The sequence below is a fragment of the Morone saxatilis genome, unplaced genomic scaffold (genome assembly GCF_004916995.1).
Source record: "Morone saxatilis isolate NCDOM2014 unplaced genomic scaffold, NCSU_SB_2.0 Contig15, whole genome shotgun sequence".
Taxonomy (NCBI): Eukaryota; Metazoa; Chordata; class Actinopteri; family Moronidae; genus Morone; species Morone saxatilis.
The window spans coordinates 24,942,050-24,942,974 of record NW_023339707.1 but is presented as its reverse complement, the minus strand read 5'-3'; positions in this window follow the sequence as shown (position 1 = coordinate 24,942,974).

Here is a 925-nt window from a genome sequence, read left to right as displayed (position 1 = left end):
TTTTGACTGATATGAACTAATCATGACCTCTGACCTTCAGAAGCAGCACAAGAAGTAGCCACAATATTGCCTGCAGTGAGCCCAAACATGGTGTCTGAACAGAAAATAAAGCTTTTCCTCATTTTCCAGGCTTGCAGAGCCTGGAAAAGCTTTGTTGAAACTTATTTAGTATTTTGACTGTATGGGATGTGTGTTGTAAATGTGTGACAGAGGTGCTTTCAAACAGCAAAACATAGTTCAGTTGTGAGTTTGATCTCTCTCTGCCTCCCTCTATCTCTTTCTCCATAACATCCACAACTCTCCATGCATGTGTCCTATTTAAATATTTGTATCTTCATAATTTAATTTGTTTGCAGTGCCTGCGGTCCGGGTCAAGAGATGAAAACCAGCCTTTGGTTGCCTCCGGTACATTTGCATTAATGTGAAAATAAAGTTACTCTGCTCGCGATACCATAACTGCACACCGTGTTAGTCGATTACATAATGAGAGTGAGGAGACTAACATGACTCGGGTGAACCCCATGGGTGTACTGACTCTCTCTCTCTCTCTGATGTTCAGTGAGGCTGGCAGAGGAGAGGACCGCAGGGCAGAGAAGCAGTGCACCATGGGAAGGTCATGATGCTGCCGCCAGGATAACGGGTCAATGCAGCATTGGGAGAGAGACAGAGAGACACACAGAGAGAACGATTTTAAAGAGAGAGATTTTAGATTTTCTATTTATGGTTCTCATGATTACCATAAACTGTATAACTCATGTTGTTATCCTTCATTTTGTCTGTCTGTCTGTCTGTCTTCTGTCCCTATCTTATTATCCTATCTATCTATCTATCTATCTATCTTATCTTATCTATCTATCTAATCTATCTATCCATCATCCCTCACACATTCCATCCCATCCATCCATCCATCTATCTATCCTATCTA